We start from the raw sequence: 21,275 nt of genomic DNA on the forward strand, positions 1-21,275 counted from the left end.
ATTTCACAGAAGTCTTTCCCTTACTTCCTTAGGGATGTGTATCTATGCCTTTGTGCTTGTTTCCCTTAGGGTTCTGTGCAAACCATTGTATTCATATATGATTAAATCTCACTGAGCTGGTGCAAACCTGGAGTGCAGGTTGCCATTACAACTGGCAAGCAATACAGTAAAAGCTCGTTAATTCGAACCGCAAGGGGAAGCCGCTTCAGTTCGAATTAATGAAAGTTGGAACTAACGAAAGTGAAGGAGAGCAACAGTATACTGCGATTTGGAAGCAGTAGGGCATGTCAGGAATTTGGCGTGTCAGAAAGTGATGGCCTGTGCCGCGGGCACACGCCATCTTCAAGTCGAAGCTCTGGGTCCGACTGTGCCACACCACCGATGTCCACCGAAATGAACGTTAGCCGAGGCTTAACACCATCACAATGAATCGCGACGGCCGATACCTCCTAGCTGAAAACAAAGGTGCACAACCGATGAAAACTGCCGAGACAAAGACGCTGAACATGTGAAGGTGGCGAAGGTCCTGATTCGTTGGTTCTTGATTGCAAGCGCAGCTGCGACGTACTTGATTCGCTGTGTTTTGACGCTTGCTGTGCCATCTCCGCACAACATTAGCAGCTGTACAAGATTTGCAAAGCCTCCGAGATTCGCAACGGGCAAGAAGTCTCGGAGGTTACGTAGAACGGAGAGGCGGCAGCCGCCGCTGCCTTCTGGCTGACCCCTCATTTGTTGCCTTCTCTCGCCGTTCTCTCCGTTTCGGAGGCAATACAGCGTTGTGTGTAGGCAGTAGGCGCGTTTCTCTGGCTGTGTGCCAGGCGAGCGTAGTTCGAATTATCCGTGAGGGAACCTTCTCGCGTTCGAATTAACGGACTTTTTTATACATAGACTTCTATGGAGCTTGGCCGGACCAAATCGCAGAGTTCGAATTATCCATAAATTCGAATTATTGAAGTTCGAATTAACGAGCTTTCACTGTACTAATTCCACAGCACGCGGATATCAACCTGTCTAGAGTGCAAATTCGTGAAGTGAACGTGATATGACATTTGCACAAATTTATGGTAAAATATGACAAGTGGGTAAAATATTCGTCCAACTTTTCAGCCGCTGCACAAAGCTGCGTCATTTGTCGCGCCGTAATATTTGTCACGCAGGCGCACGTGCTTGAGTGACATGTTTGTGTGCTGTTGGACAGTTTGACAGTTTCTGTCATCTGACGTGCGCGAGAGCAACGGAACTAAATTATGCTTTAACTTCAATGTCTTCTTTAATTAGGCCTGTCCGCGCAAATGAATATATGACGTGGATTTCCCTCTGAAACGTCAGTGTTGAATTAGTGGGTAGACGGCTTAGAATGACAAACAACGTTGGAAGCTCATTCTAACATGACATGTTATTTATTAAATGCATGATTTACTCCTGGCTCTACGAATACGTATTCGCCAAGCGCAACGAGAATCGTTAGTTGGTACTATATATTCCCTTAGCAAAATCGAGGAGAGCGCATTTTCGTTGACCGCTACGAAGAACCACTGCGTGTGGTAAGCTAGACATCCTGTTGAAATGGCTGGTTAATTCTGCAAATTTGGTTCCTTCTTAGACATGCGTATTGCGCCACACATTTCTAACACCGCTCTTGTCTACGCAGTTTCCAGACTTAGGCTGCTGCCAAGATGAAGTACTTCTCTTCAGTCATCGCCTTGCTGTTCGTGATTTCAGGTATGAAATTTTTAAAAGCGAATTCTGGAGCTCGCCTTACACTTCATAGAGCCCTGCTCGTAAATACCCAGCTTGGAAGCCTCATGCTGTTATTGTTGGGCTCAATACAATAGGATTGAAATGTTGTTCTTTTTTTAACGTTCCAATTAGATTTGTCCCTTATTTCCCTCCTTCACGAGAATATAAAGCTGAGATAGTCTACACATCTGAGGAAGCACACGTCGTGTGGGCATCAGAGTACGTTTGCGAATTTTTCATGCCCCACAGAGGCAATGTAGGTGATACGACTTCATCGGAACAGCTTGAAGAGTTCACTTCGAAAATACACATAAGGTGGATTATTTATACCGCAAATAAACATGCTGCGTCGCAAGACACGACGCGCTACCCCTGTGACAAACGTGCCGAAACGATAAATGAGGCACAGAGACGCTGTTCGGCGAAGGGCGCGTCCCACAACGTCTATCTTTATTGTCATCTGGAACATGGCGCATGCTCAATATTTATTAGTAAATTCCTGCTATGCGATGCACCTTTCGTGCTAGGCGTCCCAAAGCGCTATTGTGCACGAGCCAAATTTCAAAACATCTTTGATGCCGTTTTTTTATACATGAGTCCTAGTCTTATTGAAGCTTGGTTATTCTGCGCTGCGGATTTGAGGCTGCAAAAGAAACAGTGAACGCATAATTTCCGTCATTTCTAATCTCTCTCTATCTCTTTCTCTCTCTCACTCCCTCTCCATATATAATAAAAATAATATTTGGGGTTTTACGTGCCAAAACCACTTTCTGATTATGAGGCACGCCGTAGTGGAGGACTCCGGAAATTTTGACCAGCTGGGGTTCTTTAACGTGCACCTAAATCTAAGCACACGGGTGTATTCGCATTTCGCCCCCATCGAAATGCGGCCGCCGTGGCCGGGATTCGATCCCGCGACCTCGTGCTCAGCAGCCCAACACCATAGCCACTGAGCAACCACGGCGGGTCCCTCTCCATAAATATATATATATATATATATATATATATATATATATATCTGTATATATATATATATGATCTGTACGTCTCCTACTCACGACGTTAGGACTGAAGGAACACACTGACAAAAGATATAAGGTGGGCTATTCATTTGCAAGTAGGAGCCAGGTTCTGTTGCACTGTATTTCGTTGTGCATACAATCTCCTTAATGTTTTTTTTTAATATTTGGGGTTTTTACGTGCCAAAACCACTTTCTGATTATGGGGCACGCCGTAGTGGAGGACTCCGGAAATTTTGACCACCTGGGGTTCTTTAACGTGCGCCTAAATCTAAGCACACGGGTGTTTTCGCATTTCGCCCCCATCGAAATGCGGCCGCCATGGCCGGGATTCGATCCCACGACCTCGTGCTCAGCAGCCCAACACCATAGCCACTGAGCAACCACGGCGGGTTCTCCTTAATGTTCTGCACAAACCACGCACTGTAGTATTCTATGCTTGGTGCAGCATTTTGCATACTTGATTATCCACTATTGACAATACCTTTATCATCGGTAAAGAAACAGTCCGATTATTACATTACGCTTCACAAACGTTCACCTGAGATGAGCACCCGAGAATGCTAATGAAACTAGGAGTAAAGAAGCGTACCACGTCAGTCTACCGTTAAAAATGTAAGAATTTACGCTACGAGCAATCAGATTCTTTATTCCTTTGATTCCGTATTTGTGTCAGCTCCCTGCTGCTGATATCTACGTGCCGAATCTCACTGACAGTGGAAGAGCGAGGAATGTTCACCCGACATGCAGCGGCCCCTCCAGATTCCTGGAAGAGATCGTGGACGCGTTAATTCTGCCGACCATTATGTGCATTACTTTTTTCCCAGGGCATGGCCTTAAGCATGCGTCTGGTTAAGTGCACAAACTATTTTTAGATCACAAACTACCCAAACTCACACTACCCATCACAAACACTTTTGCAAAAGAATATGGTCTTTGTGACAATTGTGCAATCATTCGTGTACATGCTTCCACTTCATAAGGCATAGAATTGAAGAATGCCTGATTTATTTGAGTTTCGTCAAGTCTTCGTTGTGTCATGCACGCAGTCTTCGTGGGTATCAGCTACGAAAGCTCGCCGGGTGATGCGACAACAGATGGCGAATCTGGTGAGTAATTGCAACTCCGAATGCGCCTTTTTGAATGTCTTGAAAAAGCAGCGTGTGCTATATGCTAGAAAGCCGTGAAGTGCACCATGCGAAATGGCTGCATTATATTCTAACCATGATTGTAGGCGCGCGCTCGTGAAATGACAACCAGCAGAATGCGCCGGTGTATGACATATTCATGGGTTTCTGCTGACGTATTCATTCTGCGTAGGCGTAGACGCTGTGCAGAGCTAGAGACATTTATAAGCGCTAGCTATGAGATGGACCCATACCTGTATATATATATATATATATATATATATATATATATATATATATATATATATATATATATATATATATATATATATATATGTAGAGAGAGAGAGAGAGAGAGGTATATATGACGAAAGCAAATTTAAAGACGGCCTGGACTAGCTGCGCCTAAGGCAAGCATCACTTGGATAGTCGCCAATAAACAGGGGCTATTTTTTCTCAATAAGCAACATGTACGGGCTGCCGTGCAAAACACTTTTAGTCATTAGCGTAGGTAGGTTATGTTAGGAATCAGAGGAAATTGTCTTTATATTCATGAGCCCTTCCATTCTGTGAAAGTGTCCTGCGAAGCTGTTTAGCATATGACACAGAGGTGTGTGTGTGTGTGAAAACTTTTATTGTCATGAGGTCCGGAGGCTCGAATCCTCAAGCCAAGGCGGGCCGCTCCCACGTTGGCACTGTCAGGCCAAGCCTTTTAGCGACATCATTGGCCGTCTGGACTGCCCTTAGTTGGTCGTGAAACAGTGGGCTTTGAATCCGTTTCTCCCACTGTGTACATTCTTCAACGAGGTTTGGGGGAGTCGCGGGACACCCCGCCAGCATATGTCTGATTCCAATGACACCATTACAGTCATTGCCGCCCATCTGAATTTGCCTCTCCGTATATATTTTATTAATAGTCTACGGTGTGGGATATGTATCCGTTTGCAATAAGCGCAGTGAGACTGCCTGAGCCCTGTTCAGTTTTGAATGTGGCAATGGGAATTGTCTGCGCCCTAAATAGTAATGTTTGGTAACGTCGTTGTATGTTATTAAATGATCTCTAGATTCCCTGGCTTAATGGTGAACGGCTTGGTTGTGACTGTCAGGGTTAGCAAGCCCTCGTGCTAAGTCATGAGCAACCTCATTGAGGTTTACCCGAGTCTAGTCCAATTTCCCCGTATGCGGAGGAAACCATCGGATTTCAGCTGTCATAATCCCAATGTTTTCAAAAAGTTTAGCTGCAACTCCAGCTACGTAGCCTTTATCAAAACACTTTACAGCGGATTTCAAATCACTGTAAATGCAGACCCACTTATTACTCCTGATGGCTACAGCAATTGCCGCTTGTTCTGCCACCATGGAGCCCTTGGTAAAAATAGTGAGAGCGTCTTGCACCTTCCCTTGATAATTTGATACAATGGCCGTATATGCTTCTTTACCTTTCAGCAAGGCAGCATCAACCACAGCTGCCAGTTGGTTCTGCCACTCTATTTCCTGCAAGAGTGCTTTAGCTCTTGCCTTTCCCCTTTACGACATCATATTCTAGATGCATGTTTCTGGGGAGAGGGTTGGTATTGATCTTGTTCCTAACCTCAGTCCTTAATTTTACTTCAGCCTCTATTGGGCACCTTGATGTATCCAGTTCTGCACCTATTGCCTGTAATATGTTCCTGCCAGCGCGTGACTTTGTCAATCTGTCGTGTTGCGCTAGCTGTTGGGCCTCCGCGATTTCTTCCATTGTATTGTGCTCCCCTATACTCATGTGTTTTTCGGTTGCAGCGTTACTGGGTATCTCTAGGGCTACTTTAACGAGCTTCCTGAGCATCACATTAAGTTTGTTAAGTTCTGCCTACTTCCATTTGAATAATCCGGCCACATAAGGGAAGTTACAGATAGCAAAGGCGTGTATTAGCCTCAAAGATGTCTTCTTCTACGCCTCTGTGTCTATTGGTAATTCTCCTTAGTAACCTAATGAATTCATCTGTTTTCTTCGAGATATGTTATAGTGTTCTATAGTTAGCATTGTTTCCATCAATATGATACCCAAGAACCTTGATTTTTTCAACTAGCCTAATTGCGGATCGTTCATGAGTGTATAAACACACTCTTGGCTCATCTTGCGGAATGTAACCTCTTAGTTTATGACCTTTTCTGCCATGTTTTTTTACTAAGAGTTCTGATTTCGCTGCCGAGCATTTCAACCCCATGTCTTTCAGTGGTTTCTCTACTACATATAAACTTTCCTGTAATCTGGTCTCTGTCTGTCCTACATTGCCCTTGGCACTCCATATGGTTATGTCGTCGGCATATATCAGATAATGTATACCCGCAATTTTCTCCAGATTTCTTGCAACCTTCGACATTGTTAATTGAATAGCATGGGTGAGAGCACAGCCTCTTGTGGAGAGCCCCTAATTGACAAATTCTTAGCTTCTGATTTAAGCTCACCCAGCATGAGTTGTGCAGTTCTATTTCTAAGAAAGTCCGTAGTCATGTTAAAAAGTATCTTGCCTAAACCCATCTCCGAGAAAACGTCAAGTATTACCTTATGCTTTATACGATCAAAAGCTTTTTCCACATCCAATCCCAAAAGAGCTTTCGTATGCGCTGGGCTGGCCTGTATAAGGTGATGTTTGATCAGCAGCATAACACCCTGAGATGTCAGCCCTGGACAAAAGCCGATCAAGTTGTATGGGAGGATGTCGTTCTGCTCAACGTATTTCGTGAGTCGATTTAGGATGTCATGTTCCATAGCTTTGCCTAGACATGACGTTAAGGAAATAGGACGGAGGTTGTCTACAGTGAGTTGTTTGCCTGGCATTGGCATGAGGATAGTATTGGCGACCCTCCATTCCTCTGAGTATACCCCTTTTCTCCAACATTCATTGAAGTGTTCAGTTAGATAAGAGATTGATTCATCGTCTAGATTTGTTAATATCTTGTTAGTTATTCCGTCAGGTCCAGCCACCGATCTACCATTAGGACCGTGAAGAGCTGCGCTCACTTCACTCTCAGTGAAGTTCCGGTCAAGTTCTTCACATATGCCTCCCGTATACTCGGGGCTCTCGTCTCCTTCGTTTGGTTGTTTAAGTGGGAGATATTTGGCTGCGAGACTGTCCATGATATCCCTCTCTATTTTATCTTGGCTTTCCTGATGAACCAACTTAGCTATAGCTGCTCTCTTGCTTGTCCTTGTTTCATTCTCGTTGAGCAAGTGCTTGAGGAGGTTCCAGCTACCTCCATGTTTGAGTCTACCATCACCCGAATTACAGATCTCATACCACTGTTGCTTCACGAGGGTCTTCGAATGATCATCGATTTCTCTGTTTGATTGCGCTATTTTTTTCCTGGTAAGTCTCTGCGTTTTCCATCTCTGTAATATAGCCTGTTTGGCCTCAATCAGATGCGCCAGCCTGCTGTACATAGCTTCAATATTTTCCTCAGTCCTGATTTCTGTTGAATTTTGAACATTGGTACGAAGTCACCTACCGTGACTCTTTATTTACATTCGCGCGGAAGACGGGACCGCGGACAACAGATACGCGTGACCTTTCGACGGGACCTCCAACAAGAGAGAGCAGAAGAAAAGGAAATACGCAAACGCTTGGAACGCCGACAAAGGGAGGGCGGCGTGAAAGTAGACACGGCCGGCGGTAGTCAAAGTGTCCCATGTGTTTCTTCTCAGCTTTATATCTGATAGGGCTTCTGTTTGGACCCAACGTAATAAACCTATTTTCGCAAGTTGGGCGCTGTGCTTGAAGCCTGCTTAACCACCACGTCGAGTCGCCCAGGTATTGCATACGGGATCGGCCCTTGCTTTTTGATCTACGGTCATCGATCCGCTGCAACTAGCCGTGTACAGCTTCATTGTAAAAATTCAATTCATGCCAAGGCAGGAAAGCAAAATGACCACGCTGTTATTTTTTCTCTATAGCCGGTAATGCAACGCACCTTTTCCTTCACCTTGAGTGGCGCGTTTATTTTCGTACCTAACTGCAAAGCCTTTTAATCGGAAAGTGCTAAGCGCTCGCCTGTTATTACGGAAGTCAGTGTTGTCTCTCTCAATATATGCTGCAACTGGCGCATTTCACGTCTGGATCCCCAAACCAAACAGCGATACCCTTTCAATATAAAATGCCAAGAAATAATGCGATATGTTATTTTGGACACTCGAATTTCTGCCGTCATCATGAATGTTGGCGTAGCCATGAGGTATCGCATAAAGTGCAAGTGTGATAACATCGCCACCGCGCACAGTATGCTGCTGGTATGAGAGAAAACATGGGAGGGTGAGCCTGGAAAGATGGCTGCTTGGTGCACCTGTGCCTTCTCGCGTGCTTAAAAAATGAAAACATGGAGATGTGGGAGCGTTAGGGGTGGGCTTGAAGGGGGCAGGGCAGCATGAGTCCCTTTCTACCGCGGTCACCGTGGTGCATGTCAGGATAAGCCTGGCAGGGTGCATGCTCTATTCTTAATACTTTTGGCAATTTTGGTGAAGGGGACCGCAGCCCATTCTTCCGCCTGTTGTGTAAGTGCCGCTATGTGCAAATTTTGCTGTGTATGATGTTTTTGTTTCTCCCATTTTTTCAGAAGACTTCGCCAACTATGGCAAATATGATCCACAGCGGTTTTATCCTTATCCTTATCGTTTTCCTTCATCTTATCCTTATCCTATTGGCTATCGACTGAACAAATAGAGGTGAGTGTTGTCCAATCAAATTTTCGAGCTCACTCGTCCATTGTTGTAGCTATTTCATGTCCTCGTTTTATTACTGCGATAGCAAATAAATGAACACTCCAGGCGCATTTTCTCCGTCACAGTCAGCGTAACTTTGATATTCCACTTAAGTCCAAGGGCGATACAACCGTCGCCGCACGTCGTATATGCTGTATGGGGAAGTGGAAGCACACGAGGGAAGCTGGCGATCGCGGCTCGATCGCGTCGCGGTGGGAGGGAGGGAGAGAGGGAGGAAGGAGGCGGTGAGCTCCTGCAGCAACTGTGTTTTCCGCGACTGGGCGTAAGGTAATCGTACGGTCGCGGCTCAAATTCGTGCGCCTCATATAGAAGACAGCGGGCTGGCAGCGTGGGAGGGAGGGGAGGGGGTTGCAACTCCCCTTACAAGGGCGTACATTGCACGACCGCGCGCTCCGCACCTTGAAATGGAGCTGCAGACAGCTCATACTTTTCTGCGCCCTATGTTCTCGCCGCTCTCGCATTGAAGCGATGGGCCGCCCGAAGGTCACTTCGCTAGTTGACGCTGCTGCGCCTGCTCACGCAGGCGTCCAGCGTATTGCAGCAATTGTCCGCCCTCATCGAGTCGATGTGCTCATGTTCGCCTTTGCGCGTTCACACCATGCTTGTTAGGTCACTTAGTAAACTAATCTTTTCATGTTTAAGCCGACGATAAAAGAAGTATCGTTAGTATCGTTACTAGCTCTCTACTAATTTGCTACCGCAATCAATGCTTCGCGTTTCGGCCGAAACTGCGGCATTTTTTGTTGCATTCTCGGTTTCCTAAATGTCGTCCAGTCTCACAGCAGTATCCGATTCATGTGTGCACGTGTATACTTCAGCGAAGTAGCAACCTCCACGATGCGGTGATCGTAATACAGCCCCTCTTCCGTACATCTACATGTGGCCTCCTCGTGGTTCTTCAAGAGGGTAAGGTCTAGACACGCGTCCCTTGATGCGCTATTCCCCGCTCCATTTGGAAAGTGTGGGTCAGCCAGTAGTGTCAGTGTGCGTTCTCATCGAGCGAACTGATGGCGTTTCTTTCCTTTGAAGTGAGCTTGTAACTCAATGTCGGACGAATGTCATTGACGTCAATGTCAATGTCACAATCACAAGCATGCTTCGAAACCAACCGCAGTGGGACGAAGAGATCCGGCGAAAGCTATAGACAATACACGTCGCCGACCACGCATGGCAACATACATCCATACCGAACTATAGACGTTATCTGAATGACGATCCAGATCGCCTATTCGAAACGCCCAAAGTCTGGACAGCGTTCTATTCCCTAACTGAAAGCACAGCGCCCGGACAAGACAGACTGCCAAATGAAATAATCAGAGAACTGAAGGACGACTCCATAGTATTCCAAACGGGGATTTATTATAGCCATTGCAAAGTGGGAACACTATCCAAGGAATAAAATCGCGGAAATCTTTTACTGTTACGAAAACACTGCGTGCCTGCAAGCCTCACCAACATGCGAGCCACGTGCCTGGCGTATATCTGAGCCACTCCTCGAGGATCGGTCTTATCTCATCTTCGTTTTTGCGCCGCCATTAAAAGCCTACCAGAAAGACGAGAGATGATCCTATGCGTTCGTTATGCAATATATCCCGCAATATACGCTCTCCCTGCAAGCGGAGCTACCCTATGTCCCCGTATACTCTGACGAGTACCGCTTGGACTACTCCCCCAAATTATCCGAGCTCCTCGCGCTCAAATACAAATCCGTAGGAAGAAGCATAGGAAGAGAGGCCATTTAAGTGATCATTAACAAAAACCTTTACCCAGAGTCCCAATACACTGCGTATAACGCATTGACATGAAAGATAATGGTTGCAATAAGCACGCTATAAACGCACAAGCAGAAACTATGGTGATATTCGAGCCTAGCTCGTGTGATCCGCAGAAAGAACGCCAATGAACATATTTTGTGTAAAGCGTCCAGACAAGTTCTTCTCCTTCCTCCAGGCACGGAAACGAAGATTCTATTATCCATTGGCATCCACAGCACTAGAGACGAAATAATTGAAGCATACCGACATGCGCAAACCAAGCGTCGACCACACAAGAGCACGCATAGCAACTCTTAGAAGATTGCAATATGTCGTGACGACAATGAACTGTCAACAAGCACGCGTAACGTCCGTGCCTAGGCAAATAAGGGTGCCTCCTATACCGTGTGACATTCACCAGGAATATCAATTGGGCAGGAGAAAAGCACGAGCCAACCCGCTATAAAAAGAATATGCCACTCTTTCACTGTATGCTGGACAGATGCGGACAAGTACCGCAGAGGGGACGGCTTATTAATTGGCGTGGCACAACAGCGACAGTACGAACTGTTATCCGCCTCTGTTCGCACGTACAACGTCATGGCAGCAGAGGAGGCTGCCATCGCCCACGGTAACGAGACGGATGAGGAAATCTATTTTCGTATAGACTGTCAAACAGCGTATCGAACGTAGGCGAATGGTCATCTGCATTATCTACCATCCGATATCCTCTATCGCACCAACGAAACACCTCACACCTAAAAATCTAATAGAGGCACAAGAAGTAGTCAGCGCAAACCCTCCGAGCACACCGGATAGCGGAAGCCACCACAGTCAATCATTGCAAGGCTCCTGATGGCCCTAATCCACAAGTACTAGACACCTAGTGCAGCCAACACTTACCAGAGTTCAAGTCACAGCCCGGAGGCAACAAGAGACCAACACCTATCCTCAAACCAGGCTCCTTCACACGGTGTACCCTCCGTTTACCAATAACTCTGTGCTTTCTGTATACAGCGAGCTACAATATGCCATTCAACCATAGGCCTGAAAACAACTCCTAATACTTCGCCTAACCGAAACTCAAAGCACGAGTAGTGCCGGATGGTGCTGACCACTTCGCCATTGAAGGATTAGCGAAAGCTGATTGCTACAGCCGAAAGTGCTTGCACCGGCACTGCGTCCCTGGACTGAAGGCGCCGCCACCGCGGGGATGACCCCACTCCTTGCACAACAACAATAAAGTTTTCTCTCTCTCACGCCACGTAATGTGTGGCGGCTTCGAAGGCTAGCCAACCCGACATAGCTGATTGCTTTTTTGCGCTTTGTTCTCGGGCGCCTTGTTCGCGTTGAAGCAGGAGGCAACACGAAAAGAAATTCGCTCGCTTCTGTTGGCGCTCTTCAAACCGCGAGTGATCTGACAGCGAGGGTCCGGGGTCATTGATTGAAATATATTTCTGTGCCTGAGCATGCGTGAGAACGTGCTTGCTAATTAAATTAGTAAGAAACTGTTTACAGCACTCCATACAGCTGATAAAGCCACCATCCTTTTTGTGCATAGCTGTCTAACAGTTTGCTATCGCAATTAGTGATTGGCGCTTTGGGCAATACTATGACTTTTCTCTTTAGTAGGGGCAATAAATGTGTACGCTAATGGTGCATTCTGTTTTCCAGGACCGAGGACGAAAGACGTGGTAGTCTTTATCACGATATGTGCAGCCGTAGCTGCATACGCGGGAGCTACCGCTTCGGTTTTTGCGAACCAGCATATGCTACCTACTTCGCCTGCTTGACTTATTTGCGAATGTGTTGCACCCTCCTCTCCTTCTTTTATGTGGTTCACATGCACTAGCTTCTATTGGTGATCTACGCACAATACACTGATGCGAATAAAGCTGAACTTTGCTTCACGCCAACCTCCCGAGAGCATTAATTTCTAAATAATGCGAAACCACCGTAGTCGCTTAGTAGCTCTGGTGCTGCGATTTATTGCAGGAGGACGGCGGATTAAACCTTCGCAGCAACGGCAGCGTTTCGTTGGGGGCGAAACCAAAAACACAGAGGGCTACGTATAGATGAATAATTAACCGGAGGTGGTCTATGTTAGTAGGGATGCCCTCTATGGAATTTATCTTTTTCACAATCGTGGTTCTTCCACGTAAAGCGCTATGTCCCTAACGTGGAAGCATTTCCACGGCTACTCATGGAGAAAAGCCGTCCGTCCGTCCGTTACGTAAGACGATCGCGTTCAACATAGAGCCCGCAGCCGCGTGCTGCATCTCGCTTCAACACGAAATAAGCGCTCAGAACACAGCGCACATGGAGCTATCAGCACTCCGCGCACCCTGCCCACACAAGTCGCTTCGAAGATATGGTCTGCTTGACCGCCTCACATGCAGCCTCTGCTGGAGTACGGTTCATCACGGTTGGTATTGGATTGCATCGAGAGGAGACAGCGTTATCGACTACATCTACGTAAAAGTCTACAAAACGTGACACCGTTAAATTACGTCGCGTATTACAGCACGCATCGGCCAGTGCTAATCTTCACAGAGGCAGCGGCATCATCCAAACGAACCTTCATATATTATGAGTGACTACTGCTACTACTCGCCTCTTCTCCGTCGTCTAATGTTTGTCTCAGTTAACATTTCGGTGTTTAAACCGCGCTTCTTGGTTTAACGATTCTTTCGAAGTTAAGATTCCTTCGAAACACAGCAGCATAGTAAAACCAAACAGCGGGTGATTAGTAACACATGCTTACGCATGGTTTAGATAGCTGGCTCAGGATATTCGACGTGTAATTCTTTTTCGCTTTACGTACCTTGAAGCAATCTCGAAAGAAATGGACGCAGAGCTCCACACAGGGATATTATTCAATGAATGGTAGAGAGGCCCACCTACTATTCCGCATGAGGATAAATACATCTTGCAAAGATGTATAATATTTTAGAACATTTATTGACGTCACCCGCTTCACTTCGGCAAAAATTCCAGTAGCACTTCACAGACAGTTTTAGTGCAAAGGTATGCCTGTAGTGATCTTCTGTAGATCTGTAGCACCAAAGGATAGTGGTGACTGGCACGTATTTTGAATACTAGATGGGGCAAATAAAATTCCTTCTACGAAAGCTGTTGCTTAGGAATCTCAGTGATGGTCACTTGTACTGAAGCAGCCGTACTATCGCCTCAGCAGTTCGCATTTCTTATTGAAAAGCAACAAAAAAGGCGCATTTAGCCTCACAGATTTCATCTGACATTGCATATTTTCCTTAGGGTTAAATACACTCTTTTTTTTTTAAACAGAGCAACCCTATAATTGTTACCTTGTTCGTCCTTTTGTAGAGAGACGGCGTCATGTGAGGAGGTGCGCTGTACTCTATACGGCAGCTACATTGAATGAGGCCTAGTATGACATATGAGCTCATTGCGTTCTCTCAGTGCGTGATTGCATAGAACTAGATTAAATTTTTTATGCCTCTTGGACAAAAGCGCACAGAATATGTAGGTTGGTCTGCAAGGTTCATCGTGTTGAGATAATGTACGTACCTTCGGTGGCGCTATTGTGAATCACGCCCATGGTGGCGAAGAAACATGGCCGATTATCCGACAGTAGAATGGCCTTGAATAATTTCTAGATCAATATTCATTTATGTTATATTCTTCGGGAAATCCACTGATTGCCTACTGGAGCTATGTGTATATTTGACAGTGACTTCACATTTCTTGTCGTCATGGGTTTCGCCACATTAGTACTTTGTCACATTACGCTTGCACTCCACAAGAATGGCCTAGTTTTTCACGAACAGGCGCCCTTGCTGTGGTCGTAGTTTATAGGGCGCACATAATGGCTGCTGTACTGAATTTATACATCACTATGTACTATTGCAGACTTGAATAGCAACGTGATGCAAACAGACTGTCGAATGTTATGAATGCTCACAAGCGCAACCGAAGATGACAGAGGTTTAGCAAGATCACTGAACGTAGTTTCCTGGTCCGTATCAGGCAGGACATTTGTTGTCTTTCTTTTCAATGTTGTTGAAAGGTGATCGAGTGACGACAGTCTTACGGTGCTCCGCGTCTACTGCACAGTAGTCACGTCCGCATGACGGCTTGAACAAGCCGGTCACGGTGGCCTGGCATCTCAAAAGAGGTTTTATGCAAAGCGTGTGCGAAGATAAGCGCAGTCAGTAAAGCGCGCCGCATCAACACGATCAGCATTTACGTTTCTCGAATTGTGCTATCTCGTGTGCTTTCCCGGCGGCGCACAGCCCGTTCCCTTGTAAATCAGTGCGTTTGCACGATGCTACAGCATCTGTGTGTAATTAGCTATGTGTGTTCCTATCACGCGGATTGTACTGTATGAGTGAACCCGCTTTATTCACATCATGGCCGTGGTGCTTGCAGCGTATGGCTAAAGAATCAATAATTATTTTATGCCGAACTTCCATATTGACTTTCAACCACAGCGCACGTATCTGCGACTAGGTAGGCTTCGACTCTCCCTCAGTGATATTTCTTGCTTCACACGTTTTACTACCCTAAAGAAAAGTGGAAAAATACTTCTCGTGAGAGCACTCTGGTAAGAAGACAGAATGTTTCCAATTATTTTCAGTGAATGCTTATATTAAGAAGGAATAATGGTGGTCCTCAGTGGCCATATTCTCAACAACTTCCAGCTTTCTGATGACTTTGTGCAGTTCAACAGCGCTGGGGACACATTCCAACAAACATTTGAGGACCTGAACCGATAAAATTGAGCGGAGGGTAAAGAATGTTATGCAGAATAATAATATAGCGAAGGCAAAGGTAATGATTAATAACTTTTCAAGAGAACAATAATTCATGTTAGCGAGTCAACCTCTAGAGTGTGTGGAGAAGCAAGATTAGGTGATTTACTCAAAGCATGATCCTGGGATGCCAATTTACAGAACATTGAAAATGAAACAGATTACATACGGCAAACGTTCCCAAATAGTTACAGGAGGCTGACCACTGTCGTTGAAATGAAAAGTGTAGAATCATTCCAATATTCAACTACTATCATCTGGGGCAGAAACTTGGAGAGTTAACAATGAAACTTGTGAATAAGGCAAGGGCTGCTCAAACAAGTGATGTAACGAAAAAAAAAACGGCAAGATAGGCGAACACCCTTGTAAATGTCACTCTACACATGTTTACGTTTTCTGTATATTTGGTTCCCTGATTGAAAAAATATACCCGTTGTTAGTCTGCGCTCGCAGTGTGTACATCCTCTCGTCTTTCGTCCGGGTTGCGCTTCCCACCCGTAGGGACATGTTATCTCCTGTGTCCGCCAATACGGTGCACGTACCCTATATGCATATCGTGGTTTGACACGTAAAACCCCATAATTTCATTTTAACCGTATGAAGGCTGTGGGGTCTTAGGGTCTCACAGGAGTACCGACCACCGCGGGTTCGAGCTTAGCGAGCCACGGGGCCGCGTCAGCCGTCAGCCTCTAGCGCCGCTGCGCGCGAGCTCAGGCCACAAGGGGCTACCGAGCGACGCACGCAAAAACACAGTATTGCCCTAAAATGAAGAAAACCGTTTATTGTTTCCAACGGCACCCAACACTGCACAAACGCCTGGTCCCGGGACGGCGGGGAACCAAAGGGGTCCCGCACCAAGGGCGAAAAATACAGCTAGGGGCGCCTGTAGCACGTCGCTGCGAGAGCACAGGCTCAAGCTGAGACGCGCCGCTAGGAAAAGTCCCGGCGGCTATGCTACTTGCTCTGGCGATAACCAATGGGCCAACTCGCGAGAGCTCGGGCAATATCCTTCGGCTTGGGCCTTCGATGAGTGCGGCTCGGCGTGGTACGACCTCGCGCGAGCACTAGGCACCCGTTCTTAGGCTTAGCGTCGGGATAGGAAACAACACGAGGTACGCGCTCCCCGCACGGGCAAAGGCGCCGTGCGTGAGCTCAATCCTAGTCACAAAGGTGTCGGCGGATGAGAGAGAGCATCGTACGTACCGGGTGCTGTCCCAAGGAGAAGAGAGCCCGTACCGTCACGGCAGTAGCCACCAGGGACCGCTGCGTGACGTCACTAGCTCCGCCCCCACTGCGAACCATGGCGAGTGGAACGCCACCGCTAAAACCGGTTCGGAGCAAGGGCGACGTGGCTTGGATTACAGAACTGGGTGAAATTCGCCCGCGCAATGGCGCGTCGAATTCCCCAAATCCCCACATCCTCCTCTCCTTAATTGCCCCCCTACCAGTCTGGCGATGAAGCTGGTAGGAGCTAATGCACCAAAGACAACTGAGCCTTTCATGCACTACCTAATTGCTACCTCAGCCCAGCAAGCACTATGCGTACAAAAAAAACATACATACAATGATAATGGAAAAATAAAATAATAATACACTCTAAAATATAAGAAAATGAGGCCGCGAAGGGGGAAAGAAATATCAACAAAAGCGTCTGCTGCTAGTGCGGGACAATGTCCGGGGGTGCGAAGAGAACGCGGCGCGTAGTTCTGTGGCTAGGGCGGTGGCCGAAGTCGCGGGAGTTGCGAGCGTAGGCTTGATTGCAGGCCACGTTAACGCAGGAACGGGCTCACCGTTGTTCCGTCGAAGTTGCCGGTGAGCCCGATGAGCTCCGCTTTTCGTGGTGGTCCCGAACTCCAGGTGGACGGGGCAGGACACTGCCAGGTCAGCTGTCCACGCCGCCGTATGCAGGATGGATGGGCAGCCCCAGCGGCGGCTGCAGGGCGTTCGCACGGCGTCGGCGACTGCAGAGCCGAGCTCCTGGCGTGATGTCATAGGGTCCCGTCCACCAAGGGCATCCGCGGCGATCCGATGGAGTTGGCGCGGCTGCTTCAGCTTGCTTCAACGAGCAACAGCCCCCCCCCACGCACGCACGCACACACACACGCGCACACTCCTCGTGGCACCGCGCTCCTCGCCGTCCGCCATGCCACCCGTCGTACGCAACGCGCCGCGCCGATCCAGGCGCGAAGCGTCCCTCTCTCCCGCACCAACCAGTCAAGGGGACCACTGTCACCCCCCGCGCTGCACGACACGCCAGTCACCGACCCCCCTCTTGGCAAAAAAAAAGCAAGGCAAAAAAAAAACGAAAACGAGAAGAAAAAAAACACACACAGAAGAAGACAAGAACGGTCAAAATCTATGTACAAGTAACAAAAAATGAACTATACAACTCTACACCTAAACACAAAACAATAATTACACTCAGCATGCGTACAAACAAACAAAAAAATGCACACTGAACAACACACTGCCAACAAGACTACAGCTGGGCTGCGGCCAGCTTCTTTTCGTGCACTGGCCGCAAAGAAGCTAACCCACTGAGGATAAGCAATATTACTGAGGGCCTTCGGTGGCGGAAAGGGTCCGCCGTGAGGCGCGATATCACACAGGTGACCGTCTCCTCAGGTTGTACCGGTGCGTGGTCCGAATGCGGTCCTCCGCCCCGGGTGTGCCCTGTTGCTTGCGTGTGGTGCCACTGGGCACCGGCGCGAGCTCGTCGGACCGCGACGCAAAGGCTTTCAGGTCGGCGATATGGGCACGGCTGAGTTTTCCCGAAGGGGAATCCTTCAGCAAGTACGCGAGCGGAGACCAAACTTTCTCTACTCGGTACGGACCAAGCCACTTAGGAGCGAGCGAGGCTGAGAACCCCTTGCTCGCGTCGCTAAGAGCGTGGTTGCGCTTCAGGACTAAGTCACCTACCTTAAATGAAAGATAGCGATGTTTCCGGTCGTATTGAGCCTTCTGCTGGGCCCTGGCCGAAGTCAAACTCTGCCTTGCTCTACAGAGAGCCCGACAAAGTCTGTCCCGAAGTGCTGAAGCGTACGCAGAACAGTCTGCCGGCGCCTCCTCATCCCCGAGCTGACATTGAATGACACTGGTCACCGGATTTGCCAGCTCCCTTCCAAAATTGAGGAAAGCGGGAGAGAAACCAGTCGAGCGATTCTCGGCGGTTCGGATTGCGAACGCGAGCTCACTCAAGTGGTCTGCCCAATCCTTTTGACTCACGGCAAAGGCCGCCAACATTGGTTTGAGGGTTCTATTGACCCTCTCCGTCAAATTGGACTGGGGATGGTAGGGCGACGTGGTGCAGTGATCAATTCCCAGGGAACGGCACGTAGCACCAAACACCCGAGCGGTGAAATAGGACGCGTTGTCCGTAATTAGTCTTTTCGGAAAGCCGAACCGACAAAAAACTTCCTATAGCCTCTCCAGCACCGCTCGCGCGGTCACTTTTCGAAGCGGAAACAACTCCACCCACTTCGAAAAATGATCGACGACTACCATCAGGTGTGTGAACCCCTGCTTACTCCTGGGGAAAGGCCCCATAAGATCGCAGGTGGCCACTTGCCACGGACGCTCACTGTCAATTGGTTTCATCAACCCGGGTGGCTTGCCACCCCTTGATTTCACCGTTTGACAGACATGGCAGGAACGGCAATAGCGAAAAATGTCACGCTTTATGCCAGGCCAGGTCACAGTTTGGCTTAGTTTCGCAAAAACTTTGGAGCCACTCAAATGACCGGCCAAGGGTTCGTCATGAGATGATCGCAACAGTGCGCTTCTCAGACTCTTGGGGATAACCACGTTAAACGGGTCCACAGCCTCGTCATCGGTAGCTATGTATTTCACCAGGAGCCCATCGTGATCCAGCAAATATGAATCCGCGGGGGACCCAGCGACACACGCTGGTTCCGGCCCCCCTGCGCCCGCCGCACTACCAGCAGCGTCTCGGCGCTCCGTCTCCCTGAGACCGTCGCTCACTCCGCGACAAAACGGATCAATTTGCTGGGCCTTCAGTAACTCTTGCCTGCTGAATGCGATTCCAATTCTCCCAAAGGGGAGTCTGGTCTCGTCCCCACTCAGGACTGCAGCCAACGTCGTTGTAGGTTCGCTTTCGAAAAGCTCCCCCGCTTGCTCGTTTTGCGGCGCGCTGCTTGCCTGGAGAGCGGAATGACAGGTTTGCCCGCTTGCGGACTCGCCTCTCTCTGCGCTCGTTTCGCCCCCGACGCTTGCTGGCGCAAAGGCACCGGCAGTGGCTGTAACACCTGGAGGAATGCTCTTGGTGCACAATGGGGCACGGGATAGCGCGTCAGCTACCACGTTGGTGCTCCCCTTTCGATACTGCACTGAAAAGTCATAATGCTGTATCAGGAGAGCCCAGCCCGCCAGCCGGCCCGCAGGCTCACGGAGCCGCATCAGCCAACTGAGCGCACTGTGGTTTGTCTGCACTACGAATTTCGTCCCATCAAGGTACACATCGAACTTACGTAGTGCAAACACGATATCGAGGCACTCCTTCTCGGTCACGGAATAATTCCTCTCTGCCGGAATCAAGGAGCGGCTGGCAAAGGCCAACGGCTGCAACACACCATAGTATTCCTGTAGGAGGACTGCTCCTGAACCCAGATCGCTCGCGTCGGTCTGGACAACGAACGGTCTGGTCAGGTCGGGGAGTCTGAGCTGCGCTGTCTCCGCAATGGCGCTAGACAGTTGGCGAAAGGCCTGCTGCTGCTCAGGTCCCCACTGCCACGCGGCCGACTTACCCAAGAGCTTGCTCAAGGGTGCCTGCACTCGGGCACAGGACGGAATGAATGACCGGTAAAAGGCGGCCATTCCCAAAAAGCGGCGAAGGCCACGTACGTCTTTGGGCGCGGGGAAATCGAGGATTGCCCGAAGTTTCTCCCGGTCCAGCTCAATGGAGCCTCCGCCCAGCGTAAGCCCCAGTAACTGAACTCGGGTTTGCGCTAGTTGGGCTTTCGCAGGATTCAAAGTCATCCCGGCGACCCTCACCCTCTCAAGCACATCGGCAACATGGGCCAAGTGTTCATCGAAGGTTCGTGAATAAATCACGATGTCGTCGAGGTAGCACACGCAGTATGACCACTTTGCTTCCCCGAGGACGCGGTCCATGAGTGTCTGAAAGGTCGCAGGACCCTTGCATAGACCAAAGGGCATACGAGTAAACTCAAATAACCCTCTGTAGGACGTGAACGCGGTCTTGCACCGGTCACGTTGATCCATCCGGACCTGTAGGTAACCTTTAGAGGCATCCAGCGTAGTAAAGTACCTCGCACTGCCCAGGGTTCCTACGATGGAGTTAATCGTGGGGAGCGGATAGGCATCCTTACGAGTCACTCCGTTCAGACGGCGGTAGTCTACGCACAGGCGATGACTGCCATCTTTCTTAGGCACCAACACAATTGGAGACGCCCAGGCGCTCTACGAGCGGCGGATAATGTCGGCCGATAGCATCTCGTCCAGCAAGCCATCGATCACCTGCCTCTTGGCTAGGCTGACGGGCCGGGGGTTACACTTCAAAGGAAGCGCGTCTCCAGTTTCGATCGTGTGGCTCGCCAAATCGGTACAGCCAGGTTGATCGGTGAAGAGCTCTTCGTGCTGGCATAACAGTGCCGACAAGCGAGCCTTCTGTGTATCATCCAAATGAACCGCACAGGCGGCCAGAGGATGTGGTGCCCCTTCGTGCCATGTCGCTCGATCCCAATGGGGATTTTGAGTCGACAAGCGCATAGCGCAGGGGCCTGCCCCCGAATTCTGAGCGCGACGCGGTTCGTGCCGTGCCTCTCGTTCCCAAAAGGGAGTCGTAGCAGGCGAGCGCACAGCTCGAGGGCTTGCCCCCGAACTTGGCGCGCGAAACGTTTCCGACGCCCCATCTGCACAGGCAAGATCGGACGCCGGCGGGCTGATGAACGGCTTTAGCAACGTGAACGGTCCGTCGCGATAGGCGCCATTCGCAATGTCCACAACGATTCCTGTTTTAAGGAGAAAGTCCCTTCCGAGGATCACAGGAACACTGAGCCCGGGGAGATGAACGAAACGCGTGCGTCTCATTCGCTCTCCCCACCTGA

General features: G+C 48.8%; 1 long non-coding RNA gene across 1 annotated transcript; it reads left to right on the plus strand.

Moving 5' to 3' along the window:
* Nucleotides 1–1,513: 1,513 nt before the first annotated feature.
* On the plus strand, nucleotides 1,514–12,306 carry LOC135918152 (uncharacterized). Its single transcript, XR_010569578.1, has 5 exons — nucleotides 1,514–1,544; nucleotides 1,652–1,722; nucleotides 3,809–3,868; nucleotides 8,477–8,585; nucleotides 12,071–12,306. It is a non-coding gene; the product is annotated as an uncharacterized lncRNA (long non-coding RNA).
* Nucleotides 12,307–21,275: the final 8,969 nt, after the last annotated feature.

The sequence above is a fragment of the Dermacentor albipictus genome, chromosome 10, assembly GCF_038994185.2.
Source record: "Dermacentor albipictus isolate Rhodes 1998 colony chromosome 10, USDA_Dalb.pri_finalv2, whole genome shotgun sequence".
Taxonomy (NCBI): Eukaryota; Metazoa; Arthropoda; class Arachnida; order Ixodida; family Ixodidae; genus Dermacentor; species Dermacentor albipictus.